The sequence below is a fragment of the Macaca mulatta genome, chromosome 1, assembly GCF_049350105.2.
Source record: "Macaca mulatta isolate MMU2019108-1 chromosome 1, T2T-MMU8v2.0, whole genome shotgun sequence".
Classification (NCBI taxonomy): Eukaryota; Metazoa; Chordata; class Mammalia; order Primates; family Cercopithecidae; genus Macaca; species Macaca mulatta.
In genome coordinates, this window is record NC_133406.1 from 87882337 (window position 1) to 87899074 (window position 16738).

A 16738-nucleotide genomic window follows, 5' to 3' on the forward strand; every position below is an offset into this window, starting at 1 on the left:
AGCTTCTTTCCAGATTTCATCTGAGGATATTTCCTTTTCCCCATAGCCCTCTATGGACTTCCAAATATCACTTTGCCAATTCCACAAGAACTGTCTTAGCGAAAGGCTTCTTGAGGGGAGAGCTGTAACTCTTTGAGATGATTTCACAGAACACAAAGAAGTTTCTCAGACAGCTTCTTTCTCTTTGTTATCGGAGGATATTTCCTTTGGCCCTATAGTCTTCAAAGGGATCCGAAATATCTGTTCTCAGATTCCACAGAAATAAGGCTAGCAAAGAGATCCACGAAATACAGATGTAACTCTGTGAGATGAATTAACAGAACACGAAGCAGTTTCTCAGAAAGCTTCTTTCCAGATTACATCTGAGGATATTTCCTTTTCCCCATAGCCCTCTATGGGCTTCCAAATATCACTTTGCCAATTCCACAAGAACTGTCTTAGCGAAAGGCTTCTTGAGGGGAAAGCTGTAACTCTGTGAGATGATTTCACAGAACACAAAGAAGTTTCTCAGAAAGCTTCTTTCTCTTTGTTATCGGAGGATATTTCCTTTGGCCCTATTGTCTTCAAAGGGATCCGAAATATCTCTTCTCAGATTCCACAGAAATAAGGTTAGCAAAGAGATCCACGAAATACAGATGTAACTCTGTGAGATGAATTAACAGAACACTAAGCAGTTTCTCAGAAATCTTCTTTCCAGATTTCATCTGAGGATATTTCCTTTTTCACCGTAGCCCTCTTTGGGCTTCCAAATATCACTTTGCCAATTCCACAAGAACTTTCGTAGCGAAAGGCTTCTTCAGGGGAAACCTGTAACTCTGTGAGATGATTTCACAGAACACAAAGAAGTTTCTCAGAAAGCTTCTTTCTCTTTTTTTATCGGAGGATATTTCCTTTGGCCCTATAGTCTTCAAAGGGATCCGAAATATCTGTTCTCAGATTCCACAGAAATAACGCTAGCAAAGCTATCCACGAAATACAGATGTAACTCTGTGAGATGAATTAACAGAACACTAAGCAGTTTCTCAGAAAGCTTCTTTCCAGATTTCATCTGAGGCTATTTCCTTTTTCACCATAGCCCTCTATGGGCTTCCAAATATCACTTTGCGAATTCCACAAGAACTGTCTTAGCGAAAGGCTTCTTGAGGCGAAAGCTGTAACTCTGTGAGATGATTTCAGAGAACACAAAGAAGTTTCTCAGACAGCTTCTTTCTCTTTGTTATCGGAGGATATTTCCTTTGGCCCTATATTCTTCAAAGGGATCCGAAATATCTGTTCTCAGATTCCACAGAAATAAGTCTAGCAAACAGATCCACGAAATACAGATGTAACTCTGTGAGTGGAAGTCACACATCACAGAGCAGTTTCTCAGAAAGCTTCTTTCCAGATTTCATCTGAGGATGTTTCCTTTTTCACCATAGCCCTCTACGGGCTTCCAAATATCACTTTGCCAATTCCACAAGAACTGTCTTAGCGAAAGGCTTCTTGAGGGGAAAGCTGTAACTCTGTGAGATGATTTCACAGAACACAAAGAAGTTTCTCAGAAATCTTCTTTCTGTTTGTTATCAGAGGATATTTCCTTTGGCCCTATAGTCTTCAAAGGGATCCGAAATATCTGTTCTCAGATTCCAAGGAAATAAGGCTAGCAAAGAGATCCACGAAATACAGATGTAACTCTGTGAGATGAATTAACAGAACACTAAGCAGTTTCTCAGAAAGCTTCTTTCCAGATTTCATCTGAGGATATTTCCTTTTTCACCATAGCCCTCTATGGGCTTCCAAATATCACTTTGCCAATTCCACAAGAACTGTTATAGCGAAAGGCTTCTTGAGGGGAAAGCTGTAACTCTGTGAGATGATTTCACAGAACACAAAGAAGTTTCTCAGAAAGCTTCTTTCTCTTTGTTATCGGAGGATATTTCCTTTGGCCCTATAGTCTTCAAAGGGATCCGAAATATCTGTTCTCAGATTCCACAGAAATAAGGCTAGCAAAGAGATCCACGAAATACAGATGTAACTCTGTGAGATGAATTAACAGAACACTAAGTAGTTTCTCAGATAGCTTCTTTCCAGATTTCATCTGAGGATATTTCCTTTTTCACCATAGCCCTGTAGGGGCTTCCAAGTATCACTTTGCCAATACCGCAAGAACTGTCTTAGCGAAAGGCTTCTAGAGGGGAAAGCTGAAACTCTGTGAGATGATTTCACAGAACACAAAGAAGTTTCTCAGAAAGCTTCTTTCTCTTTGTTATCGGAGGATATTTCCTTGGGCCCTAGAGTCTTCAAAGGGATCCGAAATATCTGTTCTCAGATACCACAGAAATAAGGCTAGCAAAGAGATCCACGAAATACAGATGTAACTCTGTGAGTGTAATTCACACATCACAGAGCAGTTTCTCAGAAAACTTTTTTCCAGATTTCATCTGAGGATATTTCCTTTTTCACAATAGCCCTCTATGGGCTTCCAAATATCACTTTGCCAATTCCACAAGAACTGTCTTAGCGAAAAGCTTCTTGAGCGGAAAGCTGTAACTCTGTGAGATGATTTCACAGAACACAAAGAAGTTTCTCAGAAATCTTCTTTCTCTTTGTTATCAGAGGATATTTCCTTTGGCCCTATAGTCTTCAAAGGGATCCGAAATATCTGTTCTCAGATTCCACAGAAATAAGGCTAGCAAAGAGATCCACGAAATACAGATGTAACTCTGTGAGATGAATTAACAGAACACTAAGCAGTTTCTCAGAAAGCTTCTTTCCAGATTTCATCTGAGGATATTTCCTTTTTCACCATAGCCCTCTATGGGCTTCCAAATATCACTTTGCCAATTCCACAAGAACTGTGTTAGCGAAAGGCTTCTTGAGGGGATAGTTGTAACTCTGTGAGATGATTTCACAGAACACAAAGAAGTTTCTCAGAAAGCTTCTTTCTCTTTGTTATCGGAGGATATTTCCTTTGGCCCTATAGTCTTCAAAGGGATCCGAAATATCTGTTCTCAGATTCTACAGAAATAAGGCTAGCAAAGAGATCCACGAAATACAGATGTAACTCTGTGAGATGAATTAACAGAACACAAAGTAGTTTCTCAGATAGCTTCTTTCCAGATTTCATCTGAGGATATTTCCTTTTTCACCATAGCCCTCTAGGGGCTTCCAAATATCACTTTGCCAATTCTACAAGAACTGTCTTAGCGAAAAGCTCTTGAGGGGAAAGCTGAAACTCTGTGAGATGATTTCACAGAACACAAAGAAGTTTCTCAGAAAGCTTCTTTCTCTTTGTTATCGGAGGATATTTCCTTTGGCCCTATAGTCTTCAAAGGGATCCGAAATATCTGTTCTCAGATTCCACAGAAATAAGGCTAGCAAAGAGATCCACGAAATACAGATGTAACTCTGTGAGTGGAATTCACACATCACAGAGCAGTTTCTCAGAAAGCTTTTTTCAGATTTCATCTGAGGATATTTCCTTTTTCCCCATAGCCCTCTATGGGCTTCCAAATATCACTTTGCCAATTCCACAAGAACTGTGTTAGCGAAAGGCTTTTTGAGGGGAAAGCTGTAACTCTGTGAGATGATTTCACAGAACACAAAGAAGTTTCTCAGAAAGCTTCTTCCTCTTTGTTATCGGAGGATATTTCCTTTGGCCCTATAGACTTCAAAGGGATCCGAAATATCCGTTCTCAGATTCCACAGAAATAAGGCTAGCAAAGAGATCCACGAAATACAGATGTAACTCTGTGAGATGAATTAACAGAACACTGAGCAGTTCCTCAGAAAGCTTCTTTCCAGATTTCATCTGAGGATATTTCCTTTTTCACCGTAGCCCTCTATGGGCTTCAAAATATCACTTTGCCAGTTCCACAAGAACTGTCTTAGCGAAAGGCTTCTTGAGGGGAAAGCTGAAACTCTGTGAGATGATTTCACAGAACACAAAGAAGTTTCTCAGAAAGCTTCTTTCTCTTTGTTATCGGAGGATATTTCCTTTGGCCCTATACTCTTCAAAGGGATCCGAAATATCTGTTCTCAGATTCCACAGAATTAAGGCTAGCAAAGAGATCCACGAAATACAGATGTAACTCTGTGAGATGAATTAACAGAACACTAAGCAGTTTCTCAGAAACCTTCTTTCCAGATTTCATCTGAGGATATTTCCTTTTCCCCATAGCCCTCTAAGGGCTTCCAAATATCACTTTGCCAATTCCACAAGAACTTTCTTAGCGAAAGGCTTCTTGAGGGGAAAGCTGTAACTCTTTGAGATGATTTCACAGAACACAAAGAATTTTCTCAGACAGCTTCTTTCTCTTTGTTATCGGAGGATATTTCCTTTGGCCCTATACTCTTCAAAGGGATCCGAAATATCTGTTCTCAGATTCCACAGAAATAAGGCTAGCAAAGAGATCCACGAAATACAGATGTAACTCTGTGAGATGAATTAACAGAACACGAAGCAGTTTCTCAGAAAGCTTCTTTCCAGATTACATCTGAGGATATTTCCTTTTCCCCATAGCCCTCTATGGGCTTCCAAATATCACTTTGCCAATTCCACAAGAACTGTCTTAGCGAAAGGCTTCTTGAGGGGAAAGCTGTAACTCTGTGAGATGATTTCACAGAACACAAAGAAGTTTCTCAGAAAGCTTCTTTCTCTTTGTTATCGGAGGATATTTCCTTTGGCCCTATTGTCTTCAAAGGGATCCGAAATATCTCTTCTCAGATTCCACAGAAATAAGGTTAGCAAAGAGATCCACGAAATACAGATGTAACTCTGTGAGATGAATTAACAGAACACTAAGCAGTTTCTCAGAAATCTTCTTTCCAGATTTCATCTGAGGATATTTCCTTTTTCACCGTAGCCCTCTTTGGGCTTCCAAATATCACTTTGCCAATTCCACAAGAACTTTCGTAGCGAAAGGCTTCTTCAGGGGAAACCTGTAACTCTGTGAGATGATTTCACAGAACACAAAGAAGTTTCTCAGAAAGCTTCTTTCTCTTTTTTTATCGGAGGATATTTCCATTGGCCCTATAGTCTTCAAAGTGATCCGAAATATCTGTTCTCAGATTCCACAGAAATAACGCTAGCAAAGCGATCCACGAAATACAGATGTAACTCTGTGAGATGAATTAACAGAACATTAAGCAGTTTCTCAGAAAGCTTCTTTCCAGATTTCATCTGAGGATATTTCCTTTTTCACCATAGCCCTCTATGGGCTTCCAAATATCACTTTGCCAATTCCACAAGAACTGTCTTAGCGAAAGGCTTCTTGAGGGGAAAGCTGTAACTCTGTGAGATGATTTCACAGAACACAAAGAAGTTTCTCAGAATGCTTCTTTCTCTTTGTTATCGGAGGATATTTCCTTTGGCCCTATAGTCTTCAAAGGGATCCGAAATATCTGTTCTCAGATTCCACAGAAATAAGGCTAGCAAAGAGATCCACGAAATACACATGTAACTCTGTGAGGTGAATTAACAGAACACTAAGCAGTTTCTCAGAAAGCTTCCTTCCAGATTTCATCTGAGGATATTTCCTTTTTCACCATAGCCCCCTATGGGCTTCCAAATATCACTTTGCCAATTCCACAAGAACTGTCTTAGCAAAAGGCTTCCTAAGGGGAAAGCTGTAACTCTGTGAGATGATTTCACAGACCACAAAGAAGTTTATCAGAAACCTTCTTTCTCTTTGTTATCGGATGTTATTTCCTTTGGATCTATAGTCTTCAAAGTGTCTGAAATATCTGTTCACAGATTCCACAGAAATAAGGCTAGCAAAGAGATCCACGAAATACAGATGTAACTCTGTGAGTGGAAGTCACACATCACAGAGCAGTTTCTCAGAAAGCTTCTTTCCAGATTTCATCTGAGGATATTTCCTTTTTCACCATGGCCCTCTATGGGCTTGCAAATATCACTTTGCCAATTCCACAAGAACTGTCTTAGCGAAAGGCTTCTTGAGGCGAAAGCTGTAACTCTGTGAGATGATTTCACAGAACACAAAGAAGTTTCTCAGACAGCTTCTTTCTCTTTGTTATCGGAGGATATTTCCTTTGGCCCTATATTCTTCAAAGGGATCCGAAATATCTGTTCTCAGATTCCACAGAAATAAGGCTAGCAAAGAGATCCACGAAATACAGATGTAACTCTGTGAGTGGAAGTCACACATCACAGAGCAGTTTCTCAGAAAGCTTCTTTCCAGATTTCATCTGAGGATGTTTCCTTTTTCACCATAGCCCTCTATGGGCTTCCAAATATCACTTTGCCAATTCCACAAGAACTGTCTTAGCGAAAGGCTTCTTGAGGGGAAAGCTGTAACTCTGTGAGATGATTTCACAGAACACAAAGAAGTTTCTCAGAAAGCTTCTTTCTTTTTGTTATCGGAGGATATTTCCTTTGGCCCTATAGTCTTCAAAGGGATCCGAAATATCTGTTCTCAGATTCCAAGGAAATAAGGCTAGCAAAGAGATCCACGAAATACAGATGTAACTCTGTGAGATGAATTAACAGAACACTAAGCAGTTTCTCAGAAAGCTTCTTTCCAGATTTCATCTTAGGATATTTCCTTTTTCAACATAGCCCTCTATGGGCTTCCAAATATCACTTTGCCAATTCCACAAGAACTGTCTTAGCGAAAGGCTTCTTGAGGGGAAAGCTGTAACTCTGTGAGATGATTTCACAGAACACAAAGAAGTTTCTCAGAAAGCTTCTTTCTCTTTGTTATCGGAGGATATTTCCTTTGGCCCTATAGTCTTCAAAGGGATCCGAAATATCTGTTCTCAGATTCCACAGAAATAAGGCCAGCAAAGAGATCCACGAAATACAGATGTAACTCTGTGAGATGAATTAACAGAACACTAAGTAGTTTCTCAGATAGCTTCTTTCCAGATTTCATCTGAGGATATTTCCTTTTTCACCATAGCCCTGTAGGGGCTTCCAAATATCACTTTGCCAATTCCGCAAGAACTGTCTTAGCGAAAGGCTTCTTGAGGGGAAAGCTGAAACTCTGTGAGATGATTTCACAGAACACAAAGAAGTTTCTCAGAAAGCTTCTTTCTCTTTGTTATCGGAGGATATTTCCTTGGGCCCCAGAGTCTTCAAAGGGATCCGAAATATCTGTTCTCAGATACCACAGAAATAAGGCTAGCAAAGAGATCCACGAAATACAGATGTAACTCTGTGAGTGGAATTCACACATCACAGAGCAGTTTCTCAGAAAGCTTTTTTCCAGATTTCATCAGAGGATATTTCCTTTTTCACCATAGCCCTCTATGGGCTTCCAAATATCCCTTTGCCAATTCCACAAGAACTGTCTTAGCGAAAGGCTTCTTGAGGGGAAAGCTGTAACTCTGTGAGATGATTTCACAGAACACAAAGAAGTTTCTCAGAAATCTTCTTTCTCTTTGTTATCGGAGGATATTTCCTTTGGCCCTATAGTCTTCAAAGGGATCCGAAATATCTGTTCTCAGATTCCACAGAAATAAGGCTAGCAAAGAGACCCACGAAATACAGATGTAACTCTGTGAGATGAATTAACAGAACACTAAGCAGTTTCTCAGAAAGCTTCTTTCCAGATTTCATCTGAGGATATTTCCTTATTCACCATAGCCATCTATGGGCTTCCAAATATCACTTTGCCAATTCCACAAGAACTGTCTTAGCGAAAGGCTTCTTGAGGGGAAAGCTGTAACTCTGTGAGATGATTTCACAGAACACAAAGAAGTTTCTCAGAAAGCTTCTTTCTGTTTGTTATCGGAGGATATTTCCTTTGGCCCTATAGTCTTCAAAGGGATCCGAAATATCTGTTCTCAGATTCCAAGGAAATAAGGCTAGCAAAGAGATCCACGAAATAGAGATGTAACTCTGTGAGATGAATTAACAGAACACTAAGCAGTTTCTCAGAAAGCTTCTTTCCAGATTTCATCTTAGGATATTTCCTTTTTCAACATAGCCCTCTATGGGCTTCCAAATATCACTTTGCCAATTCCACAAGAACTGTCTTAGCGAAAGGCTTCTTGAGGGGAAAGCTGTAACTCTGTGAGATGATTTCACAGAACACAAAGAAGTTTCTCAGAAAGCTTCTTTCTCTTTGTTATCGGAGGATATTTCCTTTGGCCCTATAGTCTTCAAAGGGATCCGAAATATCTGTTCTCAGATTCCACAGAAATAAGGCTAGCAAAGAGATCCACGAAATACAGATGTAACTCTGTGAGATGAATTAACAGAACACTAAGTAGTTTCTCAGATAGCTTCTTTCCAGATTTCATCTGAGGATATTTCCTTTTTCACCATAGCCCTGTAGGGGCTTCCAAATATCACTTTGCCAATTCCGCAAGAACTGTCTTAGCGAAAGGCTTCTTGAGGGGAAAGCTGAAACTCTGTGAGATGATTTCACAGAACACAAAGAAGTTTCTCAGAAAGCTTCTTTCTCTTTGTTATCGGAGGATATTTCCTTGGGCCCCAGAGTCTTCAAAGGGATCCGAAATATCTGTTCTCAGATACCACAGAAATAAGGCTAGCAAAGAGATCCACGAAATACAGATGTAACTCTGTGAGTGGAATTCACACATCACAGAGCAGTTTCTCAGAAAACTTTTTTCCAGATTTCATCTGAGGATATTTCCTTTTTCACCATAGCCCTCTATGGGCTTCCAAATATCCCTTTGCCAATTCCACAAGAACTGTCTTAGCGAAAGGCTTCTTGAGGGGAAAGCTGTAACTCTGTGAGATGATTTCACAGAACACAAAGAAGTTTCTCAGAAATCTTCTTTCTCTTTGTTATCGGAGGATATTTCCTTTGGCCCTATAGTCTTCAAAGGGATCCGAAATATCTGTTCTCAGATTCCACAGAAATAAGGCTAGCAAAGAGATCCACGAAATACAGATGTAACTCTGTGAGATGAATTAACAGAACACTAAGCAGTTTCTCAGAAAGCTTCTTTCCAGATTTCATCTGAGGATATTTCCTTTTTCACCATAGCCCTCTATGGGCTTCCAAATATCACTTTGCCAATTCCACAAGAACTGTGTTAGCGAAAGGCTTCTTGAGGGGAAAGCTGTAACTCTGTGAGATGATTTCACAGAACACAAAGAAGTTTCTCAGAAAGCTTCTTTCTCTTTGTTATCGGAGGATATTTCCTTTGGCCCCATAGTCTTCAAAGGGATCCGAAATATCTGTTCTCAGATTCCACAGAAATAAGGCTAGCAAAGAGATCCACGAAATACAGATGTAACTCTGTGAGATGAATTAACAGAACACAAAGTAGTTTCTCAGATAGCTTCTTTCCAGATTTCATCTGAGGATATTTCCTTTTTCACCATAGCCCTCTAGGGGCTTCCAAATATCACTTTGCCAATTCTACAAGAACTGTCTTAGCGAAAAGCTTCTTGAGGGGAAAGCTGAAACTCTGTGAGATGATTTCACAGAACACAAAGAAGTTTCTCAGAAAGCTTCTTTCTCTTTGTTATCGGAGGATATTTCCTTTGGCCCTATAGTCTTCAAAGGGATCCGAAATATCTGTTCTCAGATTCCACAGAAATAAGGCTAGCAAAGAGATCCACGAAATACAGATGTAACTCTGTGAGTGGAATTCACACATCACAGAGCAGTTTCTCAGAAAGCTTTTTTCAGATTTCTTCTGAGGATATTTCCTTTTTCACCATAGCCCTCTATGGGCTTCCAAATATCACTTTGCCAATTCCACAAGAACTGTCTTAGCGAAAGGCTTCTTGAGGGGAAAGCTGTAACTCTGTGAGATGATTTCACAGAACACAAAGAAGTTTCTTAGAAAGCTTCTTTCTCTTTGTTATCGGAGGATATTTCCTTTGGCCCTATAGTCTTCAAAGGGATCCAAAATATCCGTTCTCAGATTCCACAGAAATAAGGCTAGCAAAGAAATCCACGAAATACAGATGTAACGCTGTGAGATGAATTAACAGAACACTGAGCAGTTCCTCAGAAAGCTTCTTTCCAGATTTCATCTGAGGATACTTCCTTTTTCACCGTAGCCCTCTATGGGCTTCAAAATATCACTTTGCCAGTTCCACAAGAACTGTCTTAGCGAAAGTCTTCTTTAGGGGAAAGCTGTAACTCTGTGAGATGATTTCACAGAACACAAAGAAGTTTCTCAGAAAGCTTCTTTCTCTTTTTTATCGGAGGATATTTCCTTTGGCCCTATTTTCTTCAAAGGGATCCGAAATATCTGTTCTCAGATTCCACAGAAATAAGGCTAGCAAAGAGATCCACGAAATACAGATGTAACTCTGTGAGATGAATTAACAGAACACGAAGCAGTTTCTCAGAAAGCTTCTTTCCAGATTTCATCTGAGGATATTTCCTTTTCCCCATAGCCCTCTATGGGCTTCCAAATATCACTTTGCCAATTCCACAAGAACTGTCTTAGCGAAAGGCTTCTTGAGGGGAAAGCTGTAACTCTTTGAGATGATTTCACAGAACACAAAGAAGTTTCTCAGACAGCTTCTTTCTCTTTGTTATTGGAGGATATTTCCTTTGGCCCTATAGTCTTCAAAGGGATCCGAAATATCTGTTCTCAGATTCCACAGAAATAAGGCTAGCAAAGATATCCACGAAATACGGATGTAACTCTGTGAAATAAATTAACGGAACACTAAGCAGTTTCTCAGAAAGCTTCTTTCCAGATTTCATCTGAGTATAATTCCTTTTTCACCATAGCCATCTAAGGGCTTCCAAATATCACTTTGCCAATTCCACAAGAACTGTCTTAGCGAAAGGCTTCTTGAGGAGAAAGCTGTAACTCGGTGAGATGATTTCACGGAACATAAAGAAGTTTCTCAGACAGCTTCTTTCTCTTTGTTATCGGAGGATATTTCCTTTGGCCCTATAGTCTTCAAAGGGATCCAAAATATCTGTTCTCAGATTCCACAGAAATAAGGCTAGCAAAGAGATCCACGAAATACAGATGTAACTCTGAGAGATGAATTAACAGAACACTGAGCAGTTTCTCAGAAAGCTTCTTTCCAGATTTCATCTGAGGATATTTCCTTTTTCATAGTAACCCTCTATGGGCTTCCAAATATCACTTTGCCAATTCCACAAGAACTGTCTTAGCGAAAGGCTTCTTGAGGGGAAAGCTGTAACTCTGTGAGATGATTTCACAGAACACAAAGAAGTCTCTCAGAAAGCTTCTTTCTCTTTGTTATCGGAGGATATTTCCTTTGGCCCTATAGTCTTCAAAGGGATCCGAAATATCTGTTCTCAGATTCCAAGGAAATAAGGCTAGCAAAGAGATCCACGAAATACAGATGTAACTCTGTGAGATGAATTAACAGAACACTAAGTAGTTTCTCAGATAGCTTCTTTCCAGATTTCATCTGAGGATATTTCCTTTTTCACCCTAGCCCTCTAGGGGCTTCCAAATATCACTTTGCCAATTCTACAAGAACTGTCTTAGCGAAAAGCTTCTTGAGGGGAAAGCTGAAACTCTGTGAGATGATTTCACAGAACACAAAGAAGTTTCTCAGAAAGCTTCTTTCTCTTTGTTATCGGAGGATATTTCCTTTGGCCCTATAGTCTTCAGAGGGATCCGAAATATCTGTTCTCAGATTCCACAGAAATAAGGCTAGCAAAGAGATCCACGAAATACAGATGTAACTCTGTGAGTGGAATTCACACATCACAGAGCAGTTTCTCAGAAAGCTTTTTTCAGATTTCATCTGAGGATATTTCCTTTTTCACCATAGCCCTCTATGGGCTTCCAAATATCACTTTGCCAATTCCACAAGAACTGTGTTAGCGAAAGGCTTCTTGAGGGGAAAGCTGTAACTCTGTGAGATGATTTCACAGAACACAAAGAAGTTTCTCAGAAAGCTTCTTTCTCTTTGTTATCGGAGGATATTTCCTTTGGCCCTATAGTCTTCAAAGGGATCCGAAATATCCGTTCTCAGATTCCACAGAAATAAGGCTAGCAAAGAGATCCACGAAATACAGATGTAACTCTGTGAGATGAATTAACAGAACACTGAGCAGTTCCTCAGAAAGCTTCTTTCCAGATTTCATCTGAGGATATTTCCTTTTTCACCGTAGCCCTCTATGGGCTTCAAAATATCACTTTGCCAGTTCCACAAGAACTGTCTTAGCGAAAGGCTTCTTGAGGGGAAAGCTGTAACTCTTTGAGATGATTTCACAGAACACAAAGAAGTTTCTCAGACAGCTTCTTTCTCTTTGTTATCGGAGGATATTTCCTTTGGCCCTATAGTCTTCAAAGGGATCCGAAATATCTGTTCTCAGATTCCACAGAAATAAGGCTAGCAAAGAGATCCACGAAATACAGATGTAACTCTGTGAGATGAATTAACAGAACACGAAGCAGTTTCTCAGAAAGCTTCTTTCCAGATTACATCTGAGGATATTTCCTTTTCCCCATAGCCCTCTATGGGCTTCCAAATATCACTTTGCCAATTCCACAAGAACTGTCTTAGCGAAAGGCTTCTTGAGGGGAAAGCTGTAACTCTGTGCGATGATTTCACAGAACACAAAGAAGTTTCTCAGAAAGCTTCTTTCTCTTTGTTATCGGAGGATATTTCCTTTGGCCCTATTGTCTTCAAAGGGATCCGAAATATCTCTTCTCAGATTCCACAGAAATAAGGTTAGCAAAGAGATCCACGAAATACAGATGTAACTCTGTGAGATGAATTAACAGAACACTAAGCAGTTTCTCAGAAATCTTCTTTCCAGATTTCATCTGAGGATATTTCCTTTTTCACCGTAGCCCTCTTTGGGCTTCCAAATATCACTTTGCCAATTCCACAAGAACATTCGTTGCGAAAGGCTTCTTCAGGGGAAACCTGTAACTCTGTGAGATGATTTCACAGAACACAAAGAAGTTTCTCAGAAAGCTTCTTTCTCTTTTTTTATCGGAGGATATTTCCTTTGGCCCTATAGTCTTCAAAGGGATCCGAAATATCTGTTCTCAGATTCCACAGAAATAACGCTAGCAAAGCGATCCACGAAATACAGATGTAACTCTGTGAGATGAATTAACAGAACACTAAGCAGTTTCTCAGAAAGCTTCTTTCCAGATTTCATCTGAGGATATTTCCTTTTTCACCATAGCCCTCTATGGGCTTCCAAATATCACTTTGCCAATTCCACAAGAACTGTCTTAGCGAAAGGCTTCTTGAGGGGAAAGCTGTAACTCTGTGAGATGATTTCACAGAACACAAAGAAGTTTCTCAGAATGCTTCTTTCTCTTTGTTATCGGAGGATATTTCCTTTGGCCCTATTGTCTTCAAAGGGATCCGAAATATCTGTTCTCAGATTCCACAGAAATAAGGCTAGCAAAGAGATCCACGAAATACAGATGTAACTCTGTGAGTGGAAGCCACACATCACAGAGCAGTTTCTCAGAAAGCTTCTTTCCTGATATCATCTGAGGATATTTCCTTTTTCACCGTAACCCTCTATGGGCTTCCAAATATCACTTTGTCAATTCCACAAGAACTGTCTTAGCGAAAGGCTTCTTGAGGGGAAAGCTGTAACTCTGTGAGATGATTTCACAGAACACAAAGAAGTTTCTCAGAAAGCTTCTTTCTCTTTGTTATCGGAGGATATTTCCTTTGGCCCTATAGTCTTCAAAGGGATCCGAAATATCTGTTCTCAGATTCCACAGAAATAAGGCTAGCAAAGAGATCCACGAAATACAGATGTAACTCTGTGAGGTGAATTAACAGAACACTAAGCAGTTTCTCAGAAAGCTTCCTTCCAGATTTCATCTGAGGATATTTCCTTTTTCACCATAGCCCTCTATGGGCTTCCAAATATCACTTTGCCAATTCCACAAGAACTGTCTTAGCAAAAGGCTTCCTAAGGGGAAAGCTGTAACTCTGTGAGATGATTTCACAGACCACAAAGAAGTTTATCAGAAACCTTCTTTCTCTTTGTTATCGGATGTTATTTCCTTTGGATCTATAGTCTTCAAAGTGTCTGAAATATCTGTTCTCAGATTCCACAGAAATAAGGCTAGCAAAGAGATCCACGAAATACAGATGTAACTCTGTGAGTGGAAGTCACACATCACAGAGCAGTTTCTCAGAAAGCTTCTTTCCAGATTTCATCTGAGGATATTTCCTTTTTCACCATTGCCCTCTATGGGCTTGCAAATATCACTTTGCCAATTCCACAAGAACTGTCTTAGCGAAAGGCTTCTTGAGGCGAAAGCTGTAACTCTGTGAGATGATTTCACAGAACACAAAGAAGTTTCTCAGACAGCTTCTTTCTCTTTGTTATCGGAGGATATTTCCTTTGGCCCTATATTCTTCAAAGGGATCCGAAATATCTGTTCTCAGATTCCACAGAAATAAGTCTAGCAAAGAGATCCACGAAATACAGATGTAACTCTGTGAGTGGAAGTCACACATCACAGAGCAGTTTCTCAGAAAGCTTCTTTCCAGATTTCATCTGAGGATGTTTCCTTTTTCACCATAGCCCTCTATGGGCTTCCAAATATCACTTTGCCAATTCCACAAGAACTGTCTTAGCGAAAGGCTTCTTGAGGGGAAAGCTGTAACTCTGTGAGATGATTTCACAGAACACAAAGAAGTTTCTCAGAAAGCTTCTTTCTCTTTGTTATCGGAGGATATTTCCTTTGGCCCTATAGTCTTCAAAGGGATCCGAAATATCTGTTCTCAGATTCCAAGGAAATAAGGCTAGCAAAGAGATCCACGAAATACAGATGTAACTCTGTGAGATGAATTAACAGAACACTAAGCAGTTTCTCAGAAAGCTTCTTTCCAGATTTCATCTTAGGATATTTCCTTTTTCAACATAGCCCTCTATGGGCTTCCAAATATCACTTTGCCAATTCCACAAGAACTGTCTTAGCGAAAGGCTTCTTGAGGGGAAAGCTGTAACTCTGTGAGATGATTTCACAGAACACAAAGAAGTTTCTCAGAAAGCTTCTTTCTCTTTGTTATCGGAGGATATTTCCTTTGGCCCTATAGTCTTCAAAGGGATCCGAAATATCTGTTCTCAGATTCCACAGAAATAAGGCTAGCAAAGAGATCCACGAAATACAGATGTAACTCTGTGAGATGAATTAACAGAACACTAAGTAGTTTCTCAGATAGCTTCTTTCCAGATTTCATCTGAGGATATTTCCTTTTTCACCATAGCCCTGTAGGGGCTTCCAAATATCACTTTGCCAATTCCGCAAGAACTGTCTTAGCGAAAGGCTTCTTGAGGGGAAAGCTGAAACTCTGTGAGATGATTTCACAGAACACAAAGAAGTTTCTCAGAAAGCTTCTTTCTCTTTGTTATCGGAGGATATTTCCTTGGGCCCCAGAGTCTTCAAAGGGATCCGAAATATCTGTTCTCAGATACCACAGAAATAAGGCTAGCAAAGAGATCCACGAAATACAGATGTAACTCTGTGAGTGGAATTCACACATCACAGAGCAGTTTCTCAGAAAACTTTTTTCCAGATTTCATCTGAGGATATTTCCTTTTTCACCATAGCCCTCTATGGGCCTCCAAATATCCCTTTGCCAATTCCACAAGAACTGTCTTAGCGAAAGGCTTCTTGAGGGGAAAGCTGTAACTCTGTGAGATGATTTCACAGAACACAAAGAAGTTTCTCAGAAATCTTCTTTCTCTTTGTTATCGGAGGATATTTCCTTTGGCCCTATAGTCTTCAAAGGGATCCGAAATATCTGTTCTCAGATTCCACAGAAATAAGGCTAGCAAAGAGATCCACGAAATACAGATGTAACTCTGTGAGATGAATTAACAGAACACTAAGCAGTTTCTCAGAAAGCTTCTTTCCAGATTTCATCTGAGGATATTTCCTTTTTCACCATAGCCCTCTATGGGCTTCCAAATATCACTTTGCCAATTCCACAAGAACTGTGTTAGCGAAAGGCTTCTTGAGGGGAAAGCTGTAACTCTGTGAGATGATTTCACAGAACACAAAGAAGTTTCTCAGAAAGCTTCTTTCTCTTTGTTATCGGAGGATATTTCCTTTGGCCCCATAGTCTTCAAAGGGATCCGAAATATCTGTTCTCAGATTCCACAGAAATAAGGCTAGCAAAGAGATCCACGAAATACAGATGTAACTCTGTGAGATGAATTAACAGAACACAAAGTAGTTTCTCAGATAGCTTCTTTCCAGATTTCATCTGAGGATATTTCCTTTTTCACCATAGCCCTCTAGGGGCTTCCAAATATCACTTTGCCAATTCTACAAGAACTGTCTTAGCGAAAAGCTTCTTGAGGGGAAAGCTGAAACTCTGTGAGATGATTTCACAGAACACAAAGAAGTTTCTCAGAAAGCTTCTTTCTCTTTGTTATCGGAGGATATTTCCTTTGGCCCTATAGTCTTCAAAGGGATCCGAAATATCTGTTCTCAGATTCCACAGAAATAAGGCTAGCAAAGAGATCCACGAAATACAGATGTAACTCTGTGAGTGGAATTCACACATCACAGAGCAGTTTCTCAGAAAGCTTTTTTCAGATTTCATCTGAGGATATTTCCTTTTTCGCCATAGCCCTCTATGGACTTCCAAATATCACTTTGCCAATTCCACAAGAACTGTCTTAGCGAAAGGCTTCTTGAGGGGAAAGCTGTAACTCTGTGAGATGATTTCACAGAACACAAAGAAGTTTCTCAGAAAGCTTCTTTCTCTTTGTTATCGGAGGATATTTCCTTTGGCCCTATAGTCTTCAAAGGGATCCGAAATATCCGTTCTCAGATTCCACAGAAATAAGGCTAGCTAAGAGATCCA